The sequence below is a fragment of the Petromyzon marinus genome, chromosome 33 (assembly GCF_048934315.1).
Source record: "Petromyzon marinus isolate PM22_M1 ecotype Great Lakes invasive population chromosome 33, UKy_Petmar_22M1.pri1.0, whole genome shotgun sequence".
Lineage (NCBI taxonomy): Eukaryota > Metazoa > Chordata > Hyperoartia > Petromyzontiformes > Petromyzontidae > Petromyzon > Petromyzon marinus.
Genome location: NC_133699.1, coordinates 12,845,926 through 12,861,936, shown reverse-complemented (window position 1 = coordinate 12,861,936; position 16,011 = coordinate 12,845,926). Strand labels below are relative to the sequence as shown.

The 16,011-nt window shown below is 45.7% G+C and overlaps 1 protein-coding gene across 4 annotated transcripts in view; it reads left to right on the top strand.

The window, feature by feature from the left end:
• LOC116948491 (uncharacterized) overlaps window positions 1-16,011 on the top strand; it is an 85,199-nt gene that overhangs the window by 9,913 nt on the left and 59,275 nt on the right. Inside the window, exon 1 of one of the 4 annotated variants that reach the window (XM_032965215.2) lies at window positions 7,236-7,907. The exons of the other annotated variants lie outside the window; for them this stretch is intronic. The gene's annotated coding sequence lies outside the window, so the exon portion shown is untranslated. Of the gene's footprint in view, window positions 1-7,235; window positions 7,908-16,011 lie in introns of those variants that run through there. 4 annotated transcript variants of the gene reach the window in all.

Sequence of the window (16,011 nt, the reverse complement as noted above, 5' to 3'; positions counted from 1 at the left end):
TCAATTCGAAATAAAAGCTCCTGGCATTTGAACATAGGTGTTGGATGCCTTGGACTGTTATGCTATGATAGGGTAAGCAATTTTAAGTTAGAAACAGAGCATACCAGGAAAACGTGTTTTAGGCATAATCGGGTAGATGAGGTTGCAATGAGCGGGACGCGTGTGCGGAATGGATGAGGGCTGGTTGTTGAGACAGGCATGGGAGCAGTAGCCAGACCTCGGTGACTGAGGGTGACTACTCAAACCAATTGGTTGGGCACCGTATAGATGAAACTTGCAGTTTGGGTGTTGATCGTATTCCATTTGCAAGTCCCAGCATAATAAATGCAACTATGGTAAAGGGAAAGACGCCGAGAGTATGGTGGCATCATCAGTGTGGGCCATGAAGACCTCCTTGCCTGCTGTGTGTGCTTGTTTTAGATGGTGCATTCTCTCTCTGTGCGGAGTGGCTTTGATTGTTGCTTTGTTGCTTCAACTCATTGAATGCTAGAGCCACCGAGATGGCAGACTGTGGGCATGTGGCGCAGATAATGATGGCGGTGGCTGTGTTCCAGATTTCTGGGAATGAGCTCATTTGTAAAGGGGCTCTATTAGCAGGGTGGGGGAGGCAGAAGGACTGTTCCAAGTCGTTTCTATACCACCCCTCTCCACACCGCACTGCTAAACACCCATCTTACACCCACTCACCCCTCTTAACACCCCAAATGCAGCACGCAAAGTAAAATACCCTGTAAACCCTCGTGAGGGTCGGCCCAGCCTCGGTTATTTTAAAGTAAGTTGGACTTTCATCGTCGTGGTGGTCGGTGGGGGGGGTCTTTGTAATGCGTTCAGCGTCTTTCCTGCACACGTAGCGTTACGACGTTTTTAGCGGTGGCACGAAGGTTCGGGGCGGGTTCATAACCCAGCAGATATCCACTGGATTGCCCAGTCACTCAACTCTCCAAACATCATCAACTCTGTTATTAGCACAGTAATATTACATAAACAATATATGAAGCTATTGTTTCATGGTGTGTAAAGATGCGCCCACCTCAGGATTAGATAATTCTCACAATTCGATTAAAGAATAAATACAGTATTTTAAAAATAATAATTGTCAAAGAAATTCAACATACGCAGTCATGTAACTAGTGGCTGCCAAGACCATCTAACCAATTACATACAACATACACAACTTGAAACCAATTAATTATTACACACCCATTTCGTGATTGTATCTTATTTTAATCGAAATCTCATTACGTGCCTAACCGTCCCCATATGTTTTTCAGTCACAAAACAGTGCCCGTGATGAAAGTGAGTGCTTTAGCCGGCTGGGCTGCAGTGTGTCCACGTTCGAGTGTTATCCTTTCATACCGCATAGCGCGCTTTCAGTTGCGCTTCTGAGGCCGTCTGGAACGCTCTCTCCTTAAGATATTGGGAAGCCACTGGAGCTATGCACTTTTAAATCTACAGGGTAGTCCAGATGTCTTGTGACCCCCCCCCCAAATTGAATTCTCTAAAACGTAAAACATAATTTAGGTAAGGTTTATTTAAAACAAAACAAAAAAAATTTGGTAGTCCATTAATTGGGCATCTGGACCACGTTCTACATTGAAAACTATATTTTTTAGAACTGCTTTCTGTGTTGAGTTTGTTGCCCTCCCGCATCTATTAGCACGGTTGGCTACGCTCGGTGTGAAATAAGTTCAACATGCAGTACATACATATGCTTGGCCTTTCTCCGGATACTTTTGATTTCTTCTCACAAGCAAAAGCAAAAATGAAGCGAGCTTTCCTAAGAAGTCGAGAGCAGTGGTTCTTCACCTGGGTGTGCGAGATGCCCTTTCTGGGGCCAGATTTTTCTTCGAAGGTAAATCATCGAAACACAAATTGAGCTTGGGCACCTCAGTACATCTACTTTGTTCCATCAAGCCAATACATTAACATATATTTTTTAACGATTTAGACCAAAAGGGGTGCAAGGCTGCATGCAGTAAAGGTTAAGAACCACTTCTCTAGAGGCTAGGCGTGAAGTTTTTTTTTACTGGGTGACTGATAAATATCAACGATGACGATTGTTAAAATAAACTGCTCTTAGTACGTGTAGCCCAGACGGGCTAGTCTTCGAGGCAGCTGTAATCTTCAACAGGGGCGATTTGTTTGAAGTTGTAGGTGCAGCCACGATGTGTCTGTGGCCTTTGGGGAGGGGAGAGGGACGAAGACCCCTTTTTTTTGTTAACAAGGATTCAGCTTCAAAGTTAATCAGTGATTAAATCAGAACTCAAGAAAAGTTGTCCGTGACTAATGAAGGTATTGTGTGATTTCTTTTTTAAAAACAGGATTTGTAATGAGTACAAAGATCATATTTGTACTGTGGGGAGAAGAGAGTGAAGCAGCCTCTTGTGCTCTTGTTAAAAGTAACTAAAATGTAAATAGAGCTCTCTGGACGCGAATCAGCATTTTAATTAACTTTTTGAAGAATGGGGAGGATGGGGGAGGGGAGGTGGGATTGAGTGAGCTCCTTTTGTACTTTTGTTCGGGAATGTTGGTAACATTTGAAAGATCACAAATGTAAATGGATGCATAATATAAATCTGCATTTGCCTGTACTCAGAGTCCCAGCACGCATGGCCACTGAACACAGTGAAATAAAATAAACTCTTTATTTTACCAGGTAAGGCCCACTGACCTATAAATCTCTTTTTCAGAAGCGACCTGGTCACAAACGATTGCTCAACGAAGTGGCTTATCACGTGGAAATGTATAGCAGCAAAATACTCTAAACCCACGTTTATTCTAAACGTGGAGGAAGAAAAATCTACGCGACCACGGAGAGAACACGCAAATATACAGCAGGCGTCGGGGTCGGGATCGAACCCACAAACCTCCTGCATACCAGGCGAGATAGTTAACATCTCGCCACCGTGACACAATAGTCACAGTGGTGGACAGCTCCACCTGGCTGCATGTCCAGTGCTCGCTGCCAACGCAGCCCAAGCAGGAGGCACCGATTCCGCCCGTGGCTTTAGTGATGTAACTGTTGAGCAATTGAAATGTATTCTTATGGTCAAGGCGAACTTGTGCTTGTTTTTGCACGGCTGGATGCCGGCTTGCCCACAACGTGCAGGGAGTGGGGGTTATTTGACTGTACTTTGCCACACTGCTTTGTGTGGGTTGTTGAAGGCAGGGAGCATATATGAGCACAGAAGTACAGTATAACAATGTATTTTTTCTGCACCTGCCCTTTGCTGCCTACCACGCAGCCTATAACAACCTGTTTCTGCGTCGTGCTCACTCATACAAGCACTATCCAGGATGCAGCCTCCTTAGCCTCTTGACAAGATCGGGCACGTTCTTGATCATTTAATCAATGGCATGGTCAGGATATATTCTTTGTATTGCGTGTGAAAGAATGTATTACTTCCTATAAAAACCTCCTCAGGTACATTACAAACACTCCCCTTTATCAGATATATATATTTAAATTGTACGTAAAGAATTTGGGAAGTGGTGCTTCTACAGGATAGTAAGGGGCAGTGACTTGGAGATAAATTATTTAAGACCACAATTTACAACGTGGTACCCAAAATCTTGAAGTTGACATGTGGATAGCCTTTTTTTAGTCGTACCCACGTAAATCTGCAAATCATCGCAAAGGCAATAGCACGTAATTGTGAGTCGAATCGTGATGTGGAATAATGACGGCTCATTGAATTGCGGAGGAGAGGGATGGGAAGGGGGGAATCATTACATGTCCGGCGCAAACCGAAATCCTTGACTCCGTAAGTTGCTGCTTGACGGCTCACACTCGGTATCTCAACACATCTCATTGTGCTCCTCCCGGCTGGTGCTAATTCAGCGATTATTCACAGACGAGCAGTTGCTAAGGCGGTCGTTACGTCGCGTCCCGAGAAGCGACCCTTTTTTTTCTCACCCGCTGCTTCGTGTTCTAAGCAGGTTTATAATGCAACAGGAATAGCCATTTGGTACGCAGTTGTGCGGCGCGGTGGCTTAAAAGTGCTGAACTTGCAATCGTAATTTTTTAGTTTCATTCCTGCTACCAAGGGGTTGACTCGACCCATCGTCATTTCATCATCGTTATCGACTGCTGGATGAAGGCCCCCCCCCCACAAGCCGTTGCCATCCCTCACGGTGGTGCCGCCTGGAACGCTCTTCCGGTATTAGGAAGGCACTGCAGCTGTGGACTTTTAAATTTAGATTGAAAATTAATTTCTTTAAAACTAGTTTTTGTGTTTAGTTTGTTGTCCCCCCCCCCCTCGCATCTCCGATTAGCACGGTTGGCTACGTACGGTGGGAAAGAAGTTCAACATGCATACTGTACATAATGTATAGATTTTTCCACTGTCAATGGAATGTGGAATGTTGATTATTTCATCAGGGTCGCCTGTCGAGATGATGACCATCCCACGACCGGGATTTAAACTGGAAACCTTTTTGTTTGTGAGTCGAGCACTTGAACCAAAGTGCCACATGGCCAGTGCATTTTAATTCAAGGTTCCTAAAACATCCTGTCTTTATTTTTTGCCAGTTATGTATCATCATTCATAATCGTAGTGTCTCGATGGCATGCGACCGCTTTTGGACGGCGTTGCTATGAAAGGTGCGATGAGTTCATGTGATCCGCGCGTTGTTTTTGTGCCGGCGTAACGTAAGCCAGTAAACAAGTAGTCGCGTTGAAGCATTAAAAAAAATATGTATCAACACTTAAAAGGAACATGTTGAGGCATGTGTTTCTAATAATCCCAGAAGACACACGTGGGGATAACGCAAACAGGAATTGTGCTCGTTGTAGTCGCTGTTAGAAAAGAAAAAACAAGTGCACTTAAAGGATAACTTTGGCATATTAGAGGGAAACTAATGGACATATAACTCTGTCACGGAAGCAAGAGTGGAACCATCAAAGGGTGGAGGAGTGATGACGTAGAGACGCGAGGCTGTGATGGGGACTGCAGCTGTGCTGGGGTGGTGCCCTGTAGCAATGGAATGCAGAGACCTGCATCGATGGCACTGAGCATTTTGTTAAAGCAGCAGGGTTTTAAACGCCGGTCGTGGATTTTGCGTACCCACAGAAAGCTGCCATCAAAGTGGGGCCTTTGGCAAAAAATCAATTACCAAAAATATACCTTCGTGCAAGCACTTGCCGACCACACGTACACGCGTGCACGCACGCTTACACACGTGAACATGCACTTAAACAACAACCGCTCAAGTGGCAATTTTGTAACGTATGTGCTTGTGCCAGGCTTGGTACACCTATATCCATCTGAAATGGTGAAAGCTCACTGGCAGGGAGTCATGGGACAGACCCGCGTGTTATGGTTTTACTGAGATGATAATTGGCAAATACACGTTCCGTACTCCCACCTCTGCCAACTCAGTGTTTTATCCACCCAGCCCTGAGCTCATTATTGTGAGCGTTGCTCCTCTGCCTTGTGTTGTTACTGGAAGGCAGCTGCCACCAACTGGTTGGTAGCATCTTCCCGACAAAGATCCCCCCCCATTAGCCTTGACAGTATTGGGCTTGCCGGGTTCGTAGCGCAGCACGCTAACCGCTACACTGCCGCTCCGTACTTCATCCTCCAGGCTCACACATGTACACCAGCATGCACATGTACACCAGCATGCACATGCATTACTTGGCAGGACTCCTGTCCACGTGAACACGTCTAGAAAACCCCCCACACACAACCTCCCACAACCCCCTCTGGGTCATGACCCTGGTGTCAGAAATCAGCATTTGCATGTGTGCACTGTTCTCTGTGCTCTGCGGTACCCAAGCACCTGTCCTGTTTGTCAACTAAGACATAATGTCACCATCAGCCATTTTACCAGTTGTGCAGCACTGTGGGGGTTAGAGAGATCTATCGGGTGTTCTTTGAAATCTCGGTAAAGGGTCGAATCGTATCTCTCTGGGGTCTAAAAAAAATGAGAACTCCTTGGCAGGACTCCTTGGCAGGACGTCAGAGATTGGCCCACTGCCATGGTAATGTGGAATGTTGACCACTGGTTCAGGACCGCCAATGGAGCCCACAACTTTAATGTCGATGGAGCGTTTTGCAACCGTCATTAACCGTTTCATGAAGTGGAACTCGGGGGTCATATATAGTTTTTAATCTGGTTTGATGGCATGTTTAGGGGTTGGGACAACTTACTGGCCAGGCTTGTAACTTGCTGCCCTTCGATTGTGGCGGGCGGGGGGGGGTGTGAACATTGTAACCACAGGGCCACGCGGCCACATAACAAGCCGCCCCCTTGCTCATTGGAGCAGGGAGACACTGACTCGCAACGTCTGCTAACGTCTAACGAACAAACAAATCCCCACCCCTTCCCCCCCCGTGGCTTGCCAGCGTCCGTGTTCAGAGAGTGTCCCCCGTGAGTGTGGCCGGCAGGGGGTTACGCCGTACACATGCTGCGATGTGTGTGCATTCACGTTTGCGGAGTGACGCGTGTCCCTGCGGGCGAGCACAGAGTGCTGGGCAATATCAACGACAATGCTGGAGAGGGAAAGTAGTGGGTTTTTTTGGGGGGGGGAGGGGGTATACGGGTCGATGTATATGTGCTGTTGTATGTTGAACTTCTTTCGCACCGTACGTAGCCAACCGTGCTCATCGGAGGTGCGCGGGGGGGGGACAACAAACAAAACACAAAAAACTCTTCTAAGGAAATGAGTTTTCAATTTAGATGATTTAAAAGTGCATAGCTCCAGTGGACTCCTAATATAGAAAGGAAGAGCGTTCCAGATGGCTGCAGAAGCACATCTGAACACGAATGATGCAGTGACCGTCTTTGTTCGATGGCTAGCCAAAAGCAAAGTGTGGTTGGCTAGGGGTTAGAAGCGGGACTATTGGCTACTATACTTTTGCTAAAAGGTGCCTGGCTTCTCCTTTCAATGGAAACTCAAGCTTCTTTCCTGGAGTCAGATGCACGTGTTGGTAGGCAAGCGTTGCTTTTAGTCTTTCTTTTTATTATCAGTGACAGCTTTAACGATGTCTTTGTCACCCGACAATCGGAGCAAATTGCCAAGCAGCTTAAGACGACGATGCATTTTTCACCGAAGTGAATCCGGGCCCCCATGTCGTTTACCGGTTGTCTCCCGCGCGCGCGCTCAGGATCGCACGATGCATTAGGATACAAGTGGCCTGGCGGAGAGAAGCCGCCGCGGCTGACAGTCCCCATGATGTCATCGTGACATCATGCTCCCCTTCCAAATGGGGGGGGGGGGGCACGGAGAGGGCGGAGGGGGTGGTGCGTTTGACCGGGAAGCGAGAATGCGTGATGAGTTGTTAGGTGGCTTGCGCTACAAAAGGAGGAGTGGTGGTGCTGGGGTAGGCCCTTTTTTGTTTTTGCATGTTTTTGGAGCGGCTGGATGAGTGGGTGGGTGGGTTGGTTGCACCAGTTTTCTCAAGACTTGTGAGTGCGCGTAGTCAAATAGAACAGCTCCGGTAAAAAAAAAAATGTTGCACCCTTTTTCGTCATACAGCCTGTGCGGATGAACCCCATTTCTTTGAAGGTGGAGATTAATCGCAGGCAGCATTTTTTTGAGCGGCTACTTCACTGCCGTTTAGCGCAGGCTTGTGACTCGAGCAACCGCTCTCAAAAGGCATTTAGTGCTTTACAGCTCCATTACGTTATTGCCCCTTAAACTTCACGGTTCAATGTTCGATAGTTTCGGTTCGGTCCACGTTTTGCAGCCCGCGACTTTTTTTCCGAGCTTAGCGCGGGTACGGATGAGTGACGTGCGAAGTCAAGTCGGAGGAGGAAGAGCTGTGGCGTGAGCTAGGCGTTGGCTGCACCTTCCCCTCCTGCTGCGGTCTTGAGGAAAAAAAAACCCGGGGTGGATTATTTGTGCTTCAAGCTTGAAAAGGAATGCGAGTCCTGCATGCAGTTGCATTTTCCTCTTGGAGGTGAGACGGACAAGCGTTGAACCTGCGCACCCATCAGGCCACCGCTCGTTTAGCGTTTCGGGTCATCATTGTGGTAGTAACCTGCCTTGAAATAACATTTCACTATTCCAAACTATTTCAATCATCGCCTGGGTGAACGAGCAACAACGTTCAAACGTTCTTGCATAGCGGATTCCTCTTCCATCGAATGCGAAGGTAGTGCTCATCAACTGTTAACCCGGAGCTCATACACAGTATCTCATTACTCAACCTCATCATCGTTACCGAGTTGACCCTGTCCAGGATTTGAACTCCCAACTTTCCCCGTTTGCGAGCCATGCACTCTGGCCACGGCGCCACCCCTGTCGGATAACCGTATGTACTCACTTGCTTGCAATATTTCATCGCTGTTCACGCCATCGCGGTTGCTATTGTTGTCCCATTGTTGTGAGATGATTGTTAAAGATCTTTGCGTTTGTACTTTATATCCAGGAAAACCCCCATTTAAGTACACTGCATTGGTGTTTTTTTGTGCTCGGAGGGTTGTTAAAATTACGCTGAATCAAACAGAATTGATGCTATTACAGTGTAATTAATGCGTGTAATAAGTTGATGGGAAGCGTGTACGTGTCCAGTCTACAGCTGGATGAATGAACTTCCCTCGCCGTGTGTGTTATTGACCATAATTCATGCTGGTGACTGCCGATTGGTGAAGGCAGGGAGCATATGCATGGGGGCATAGAAATACTGTATAACAATCGATTTTGCTGCATTGCACTATGCTCCACACCTTGGAGCCCTGCAGCCTATAACAACCTGTCTTATGCATGTTAATCACCCATCCAATCACTATCTAGGGCCAGCCTTGCTTGGCTTACGACGTTTGATGAGATGTTGGGCACATTCGGGGAGGGTCACGTGGTTGAAGGCAACAGCACACTCGCGTGGTAATTGCAAGATTCGGCCAAATTGAGTGATGACCGTTTGTGTTATGGTCGAAACGTCGTGAGAATTTTTATTGTTTTATATATATATTTTATTATTTTATTGTTTCCCTTCAACGTGACTTTACCGAAAGAGCTAAGAATATGAATTACTGCAGTCACGAAAGCTTTAAATCAAAATTAAACTTCGTTAAGTTTTTGTGCAGCGTGCGTTTCTTGTGCAATCCCTTCACTGGTTGGCGAAGACCGGCAAACTCTCCAAACTAGAGATTCTGGTTTTACCTCTCAATGGAGACAGTATTCAAACGCACCGGGGAGTCATCGCTGGTACTGTGACGTCGACATTGCAGCAGTCGGTCGTCTGAGCTGCTCCGGCCACCTTTTTTTACGCAAATGCAAATCACCTGCCCCCCCCCCCCAGCTTCCTTCTGCACGGCTCGCTTCGTATTTTTCGGCGTCTTAACTAATTTGTCGAACCGAAAGTGTCCCCATGAGTCGTAATTTCTGAAATTATTAACTTGGCAAATCGTTCCTTGTGTTGAGCTGCGATAGCATTGCTCGCCTTGCCAATGCTGTGCACGTTGCACCAATTGTTGCACCACCACCCTGTTGTATGCTGCTACCGCGTGCAGTCTCTCTAGAGGCCTTGCAGTACGTTCTGTGCAGGGCGGTTTTTTTTCTGTGCATCAAACAATGGGAGAGGCTGCTTATGCTCTCGGGAAGGTAGAGGAGCGAGATTTCGGATGATTTGGGATCGTGTTGGGATGAGACGAACAAGATGCAGTGAGAAAAGGGCTATGGAGATGCCACCATTGAAGAGCAGAAGGAGTTAAGAGGGGAAATCCGAGGACGAAATGAAGGATGCAGTGGAACGGAGATGAGGACAGTGGGTATGATGGGTGAAAAAAAAAGACGCAGAATAGAGGCACGCGGAGGTAGGAAATCTGAGCAGCCGACCCGGTGCAAAACGAATGGGACTTTTGGCTGAAAAGAAGAAGTAAAATTTTAAATTCAGTATGAGTTTGCGTCACCTTAAATGTACAAAAACAACCTGTGGCGGAGTTCTCTAGCCAGGGGAGGAAGTGGCGTCAATTTGAAAGGCATCTCATCCACAATGGATGTACTGATAAGAGCATTTGTCAAATGGAAATGCAACGAAAATTATTAATCTTTTTTTGGTCATTTGCTTAACTAAACAAAACATTTCATCAATTTAATATAAATGTATTTACTTTATGATTTTGTACTCTGTTTTTTTTTATGTGTAATTAATAGTGACGAGCACCTCACAACACTTCATAGCCCGGTTTAACCGGTGCGTTTTTTTCCCAGATTCAAAGCCAGGATCTCATCTCTAAACTCTGCCCCAATGTCGGCCCTCTGATCGTACCTGCTTTCCTGCAGTGAGCTGCTCGGGCATTTGGTACAGGGCTCACTGTTACCTGATTAAAATGTAATAGATAAGCAGACCGTGTGTCTCCTTAATTTTTCTGTCCACGTGGAAAATATGCAAGTATTTCTTTAACAAAAGCCTTCTGGTAGTGCGTCCTTTCGGCAACATTGATGCACTACAAGCAAGACTATGGACCGGTTTTGACATATAGCGTCTCATCAGCAGTCAGGCTTGCTTGAATCAATGCAGGTGACCTGCGAGATGTTATAAACTACTAAACTACAAACAGTGTTTTATTTGTATATATTTTTTACCAGGTAATCCCCACTGAGCTATGTATCTCCTTTTAAAAGTGACCTGGCCACAAATAATAGCTCAACGAAGTGGCCTATCACGTGCAAACGTATAGCAGCCAAATACTCTCAGCGCACGTTTCTAAATGATTGCCAATGGACCCTGTTTTAAAGATATGCTTTTCACTCTGGACCCATATCGACAAGGACGCTGTTGATTTAAAAAAAATAGACTTGTTTGCACCACTGCTTGCTGTGTGATTTAGTTTTGAGATAAATTCTAATCCCTGTGAAAAATGCAGCTTGTTTACGTTGGGTTCTCTCACATTCCCTTTGTGTGCTGCTCTGAGATCACCGGTAACATTTGTCGCAGCACGAGGTGGAATTTGTCTCCTCCATTCTTCATGTATGAACTTCTCAGATTGATTAAACCTCAACGATTTGAATGCACTTTCGCGAAGGCCGAGTGCATCCTAATTACTGTGCACGTAAGGCCACAGCTGTACAGTAATTGGAGAACAATTAGTCGGAGGAATTAAAAACAAAAATCCTCCCTTAAACTTGACCGGCATGCCTTATCGCTTAACATAAGCAACATCAGCAGCAGAGGCTCATTTCACTATGCAAATTAGGGTTTACAGTGTGTCCGCAGAGCACACAAAGCGCATATATATTGCAGCGTTTGCAGTGGGATGTTTGCGTCATCATCCTTCAACCTCGCCCATTCAGGGTTATTCATGTGTAAACCGGTAAAACAATTATTGCGCCTTTAAAGTTGGTGTAAAAAATATATTTCACTTCCGCCCTCTCGTTTGTGTATTATTGCAATCGATGCGTGCCTCTACAGTGAGGGGAAAAAAGTATTTGATCCCCTGCTGATTTTGTACGATCGCCCACTGACAAAGAATTGATCATTCTATAATTTTAATGGTAGGTTTATTTGAAAAGTAAGAGACAGAATAACAACAACAAAATTCAGAAAAACGCATGTCAAAAATGTTATAAATTGATTTGCATTATAATGAGGGAAATAGGTATTTGACCCCTCTGCAAAACATGACTTAGTACTTGGTGGCAAAACCCTTGTTGGCAATCACAGAGGTCAGACGTTTCTTGTAGTTGGCCACCAGGTTTGCACACATCTCAGGAGGGATTTTGTCCCACTCAGATCTTCTCCAAGTCAGAGGTTTCGAGGCTGACGTTTGGCAACTCGAACCTTCAGCTCCCTCCACATATTTTTTTGGGATTAAGGTCTGGAGACTGGCTAGGCCACTCCAGGACCTTAATGTGCTTCTTCTTGAGCCACTCCTTTGTTGCCTTGGCCGTGTGTTTTGGGTCATTGTCATGCTGGAATATCCATCCACGACCCATTTTCAATGCCCTGGCTGAGGGAAGGAGGTTCTCACCCAAGATTTGACGTTACATGGCCCCGTCCATCGTCCCTTTGATGCGGTGAAGTTGTCCTGTCCCCTTAGCAGAAAAACACCTCCAAAGCATAATGTTTCCACCTCCATGTTTCACGGTTGGGATGGTGTTCTTGGAGTCATAGGCAGCATTCCTCCTCCTCCAAACACGGCGAGTTTAGTTGATACCAAAGAGCTCCATTTTGGTCTCATCTGACCACAACACTTTCACCCAATTGTCCTCTGAATCATTCAGATGTTCATTGGCAAACTTCAGACGGGCATGTATATGTGCTTTCTTGAGCAGGGGGACCTTGCGGGCGCTGCAGGATTTCAGTCCTTCACGGCGTAGTGTGTTACCAATTGTTTTCTTGGTGACTATAGTCCCAGCTGCCTTGAGATCATTGACAAGATCCTCCCGTGTAATTCTAGGCTGATTCCTCACCGTTCTCATGATCATTGCAACTCCACGAGGTGAGATCTAGCATGGAGCCCCAGGCCCAGGGAGATTGACAGTTCTTTTGTGTTTCTTCCATTTGCGAATAATCGCACCGACTGTTGTCACCTTCTCACCAAGCTGCTTGGCAATGGTCTTGTAGCCCATTCCAGCCTTGTGTAGGTCTACATTCTTGTCCCTGACATCCTTGGAGAGCTCTTTGGTCTTGGCCATGGTGGAGAGTTTGGAATCTGATTGATTGATTGCTTCTGTGGACAGGTGTCTTTAATACATGTAACAAGCTGAGATTAGGAGCACTCCCTTTAAGAGTGTGCTCCTAATCTCAGCTCGTTACCTGTATAAAAGACACCTGGGAACCAGAAATCGTTCTGATTGAGAGGGGTCAAATACTTATTTCCCTCATTAAAATACAAATCAATTTATAACATTTTTGACATGCGTTTTTCTGGATTTTTTTGTTGTTGTTATTCTGTCTCTCACTGTTCAAATAAACCTACCATTAAAATTATAGACTGATTATTTATTTGTCAGTGCGCAAACGTACAAAATCAGCAGGGGATCAAAAACTTTTTTTCCCTCGCTCTATTTGACCGTTTGAGGAGCGCTTTGCTTTCAAATGGCTGCTGATGAAAATCTGCTCGTATCAGCTCGATGCAAAGTTCTCAGTATTTAAAGGCGTCGTGCACTGACTTGTGAACAAGTTGCAAGTCAGTCTGGCTGCCCTGCACTGAAGAAGGTAAATTGCCTGAACCGTTGGCCAACTGTACATACTTCAGTCGTATACGGCAGTGCTCATGCCAAAGGTGGAGAGTCCGTGGTTTCTGATTGCAAGGGTTTTCGCTCCGTGATGATAAATTTAACCGTTTCTATGTATACCCTCTTCACCTGATAAACATCGCTACTCTGGTCAAGTACCATGCTTTTAGCATTTGGGGATTTTTCTGTTTGTCCCTACTCATTTGGCTGGTTTCTTGCAGCAGTTTGTCAAAGGGCAAATAATTATTTTTTCGTTGAAAACTTCCTTCAATGGCAGACACACATGAACCTGGAGGATGAACCCCCCCCACCCCCCCCCCGAAAAACGATCTCGTTGCCTTTGGCATCTTCTACGGATCCCTATCTTACCTTGAATTTGAACATCTAATGTAGTTAAAGCGATTACCTGTTCAAACAAGCGGCGGGCGGCGCTCGTTTGCACCAAAGGCCCCTGAACTAGTGACGGATATGACACATTTATATTCATAGGGTGGTTACTGCCACTCTACAGATGTACAGGGGATCCTAAATCTGTGTCATGGTTTACGTTTCATTGACTGGATCGAGACAATGAACTCTCTGGACTACCGAACATAGTTTAACCACAGGTGCGCGGCCTGGTTTCAAATCTCTTTTTCCAACGGTGCAGACCCGATGCTCTGTCATGGACATTGTGAGTCACCTGAGCCACCCCGGTTGGATATTAATAAACAAATGTTGTACCTATTTGTTGCGGTGGAAATATGCAGCTATGTGTATACCGTCGTGTTTTTGCCTCATTACCATATGTTTTTTTCGTTTGAAAGACGATGTTACTTGATTCCCAAGAGCAGGTCGTTGCATGCTTATGTCACAGCCGAAAAGTGAACATTCCTTGCGCCCTGATCTATAAAAGTGACAGACAGACTCGGCCAATGTAACGTGTAATCGTGCTTGTGAATAAATTAAGGATGCCGGCAGGCTGGATTTGGTGCGTTTGTCATGGTGGGGGGGGGGGGGTGACCATACTTCACCACGCAGCGCTAAAAGTCGAATGTGGGTGCTGGCACGCTTGGAGCTGGTGGCAAGCTCACTTTGTGGACAGGCCTGCTCAGCTTGTATTGAGCGTAGGCGCGGCAACTGTATATCCGAGCCTCGCCAAGTTATCTATTGTGGTTGAATTCTTGCGGGGCAGGGAGGGAGGGACAGAGAGAGAGAGAAAAACACCAGCTCACGGAGCGTTAGTCCGGCTCGCAACTGAAAAAAAGTCTTCCGCCTTTGACTTCGTACCGGCTGTGGCATGCGCAGAGTAGTGGCGCATCGTAGCTGCAGTGATTTGCCTGCAACCTCCAGGAATCGTAGCTTCAAATCCCAAAATGAGACTCGTGATTTAAAGGAACACACTGTTATTTTCCAGGGAAAGCCACACTGCGTACAAAGCCTATTTTTACTGTCTAGCACACATTTGATGCCTCTTTAGCAGGAAAACAAGACTTAAAATGTCCGTTTTGAAGACGTATATTAGGGACATTGCCGTGGGGACAGTTTGAAAATTATGTCAGTCATACCACTGAGAGAGTCACTTTAAACTCATGAAAGTACAAAACTAATTTTAGACAGACGGTTTTGGTGTGAGACAAACAAATTTCTTTACATCTTATGGTGGGTTATGCTTGGGTATATTGAGTTGGGCACATTTAGCCCATTCGCCGATGAATGTGAAAACTAAATGACCCTATCCTCGGATACATAAGCTGCTACATCCGACCGGGCGGCGTCGGGGTCAAATGCTTAAGTGAAAATAAAAAGGTGGCGAGTTCAAATCTCGGTCGGGAGTCGACTCAGCCCCATCGTTCCCTGTGGGGTCAATAGAAAGGTGTACCACTCTGTAAGGAAACCAACGTGGAATAAATATACAACACTATAGTAATAGGTTTTACCCTTTTAACTGGCACAAAAACTGACACCTTTATTCAACGCATCATGTTTGCAATAACGACAACACAAGCAGTGAAAATGCAAACAAAAGAGACAACTCTGATAATAATATGCACTCCTTGAATTTGATTGGTCCACACCCGAGACGGCTTTTCTTAGAGCCTAGTCTCCACTGGTGTTGGACCAGAAGACAATCAAATTCAAGGACAGTGCATATTATTATCAGAGTTGTCTTCTTTGTTTGCATTTTGATTGCTTGTGTTGTGGTTATTGCAAACATGATGCCTTGAATAAAGGTGTCAGTTTTTGTGCCAGTTAAAAGGATAAAACCTATTACTATATCTTGTTACTGGCAAAGGAAGTCTCATAATATACAACACTAGTTCAAGGCTTCCAATTGAACACGACTAGTGCATGTCTCATTGGAGAATGGAGTTTGACTTATTGACTTTGTAAATAGACTCTCGCTATTGATTGCGCTGCACCTCTGACTTAAAAAGTATGGGGAGAATGCACTCAAAGTTGCAGCATTAGTGGTGTCCTCAAAAATGGGTAAAGAGATCAATCAGATGGGCCCATTAAAGTTCTAAGTATGCCTCCTTGCCTTAAAAAAATGAAAAAAAGTGTGCAGCTTTGCAGAAACTGCCGAGTTAAGTAACGACAACATTTAGACCGTGCAACTTTGAGCGGCGAGGCTGATTTGAATGGGCCGTGTGGGTGTTGGAAAACCCCCCTTAAAAGTCTGTCCATCCTTCCTTCCTGCCGATGGGGTCACTGCATTGGACCAAAAGCACCACGTATTTTCACAAAAGAGGAAAGATCCCCCTGTTAACCCTGAGAGACTTTTGGGGCAAGAGCTGTTAGCGAGCACCTGCTGGTTGGTACACAGTGTTGCGTCTAGAACAGGGGTCGGCAACCTGCGGCTCCGAAGTCGCATGCGGTTCATTAAGGGACTGTTACGA